This window comes from Microtus ochrogaster, linkage group LG9, assembly GCF_000317375.1.
Source record: "Microtus ochrogaster isolate Prairie Vole_2 linkage group LG9, MicOch1.0, whole genome shotgun sequence".
NCBI lineage: Eukaryota > Metazoa > Chordata > Mammalia > Rodentia > Cricetidae > Microtus > Microtus ochrogaster.
In genome coordinates, this window is record NC_022034.1 from 411025 (window position 1) to 413213 (window position 2189).

Below are 2189 nucleotides of genomic sequence, written 5' to 3' on the forward strand. Positions count from 1 at the left end.
TAGGATCATTTCAGGTTCCCTATCTTCAGCTGCCCCAGGAACTAACTGGGGACCTCTCCTTAGGCACCTGGAAACCCCTCTAGGTCCAAGTCTCTTCCCAACCCTACGATGGCTCCCTTAATTAAGATATGTGCTTCCCTGCTCCCCTATCCAACCTGACAAACACAAATTTAGAAATTAACTGAAAATAAAAAATAGGAATCTGGGAGATAAATTTAAAAATTTAAACATAAATTAGATATTAAAAAAACTAAGAATGATGCTTTTATAAGATACAATTTATGTCAAAAGTGTTCATGTAATTTTTATTTTAAAAGTGTTTACGTTTTTAGCCAAGTGGTAGTGGTGCATACATCTAGTCTCAGCACTACAGGGGCAGAGCAAGGCAGATCTCAGAGTTCAAGGCCAGTCTTGTCCACCAAGTGAGTTTCAGGACAGCTAGGACTACGCTGAGAAACCTTATCTTGAATTTAAAAAAAGTTTATACTTTTTATGAACTAATAATTCTAGAAAATTAACAAAAGGATTGACAGAAAAAGAAAATATAAAGACACAATAGTGTTTTGATGACTCAAATTAATGGGAACAGAAATCAGGAACTAGTACTTAAGAGTGCTCTGAATTTTCCAAACAAAGTGAAATCTTGATATTCATGTTTGGATGAAAAATACACTGAAAAGTGAAAACACTAGTGTCTGAGAATAAGTCATATGCTCATTTGTTTTAAAGCTGACTGCCTTGAATGTATTATCAAAGATGCTTTAATGTAACACTTAAAGAAATTCAGATATTTAATAACATTAAGATTTTTTCTGATTTTTGTCATGACAGATTTATTTTATGTAAATCTGAGTGTATTGACATGTAAATTCTTTTTTTATGATTTATTGATTTTATAGGATAAGTATGTGTTTGCCTGTATGCTAGTATCTTCAGCATGTGTGTCCCTGGTGTATTGAGCAGTCAGAAGATACTGGATCCTCTGGTTTTGGGGTAACCGACAGTAGTGAGCTGCCATATAGGTGCTGTAAAGAGAACACAGGTTTGTTGGAAGAGTACTAAGCACTCTTAACGCTAAACCATCTAACTTTTATCTTTAGTTACTAAAGAAAGTATGGTAAGAAGAAAGCTTTTAGTAGAAAAGGAGAAATGTGACAGGGTAAAATGGGGAAGATATGACCAAAACTCAATATGTAAAAGTATGAAATTGTCAAGGAAAAAAGAGTTAAAACAAATTGACAATAACTTTAAAAATATTGTTTCATAATTTTGTTATATTAAATAATACCAATTTATGACTACCATAAACTGATTTAAAATCTATATAAATGCATTCAGGTATATTTTCATCATTTACTTTAATCATAATGTCATTTATAATATTCTTGTATTAGCCTTGCAAAGACCACTAGAAAGTACATAATGTACTCACATAGTTCTAAGTTTCTAGCCTTTGTAGCCAGTAAGCTTTTTAATAATATAATATTTGATCTCTGTAAATTTGTGAATGTAGAAAATATGTTTGAATATTGTCTGTTCTCTACTACCTTTAATTCCTACAGTACTTACCAAAATATCTCCATCATATTTTCATATCTTTGAAAATATTATTAAAGCTCACTGAGTTAAATTAGTATTGACATAGGATAAAAGGCATGGGGCTCATTGACTAGGCAATAAAATATATACCAGTGGCAAATTCCCAACCTAAAAGTGATTTTCTTTGATTTTACTGTTATTACTGCATGTTATCTGAGCAAGTATAAAAGCAAAACAAATTATGTTTATAAACATTACGAAGATAGTTTGACATCATTGACTATTTACTGTAATCATAGACTCCCACAAGGTCCAATGATCTAACCAAAACTTTTGAGAAGTTTTATAGTACTGATCATGCAGACAGACCTGGGTTAACATTCACTGTGAAATAAGTGGTTAGTCCCATAGCCATCCTACCGCTATTGCAGGAGTGAGCACACGTTCCTGGCAGATCAGTATGGTAGTGTGCAGTGTATGGTGCTGTATAGGACCACTGGCATCTTCCTTGGTAGCCCTGTAGCACCTTCCAGCATTATGAAATTGTTTGAGAAGAAATGTGCTTGTACGTTGCAAAAATAAAACAAGACAAAATTTCTGCAACACTTTTATAGCTATTTGAATAAATCATTTCTTACTGCATAAATGTA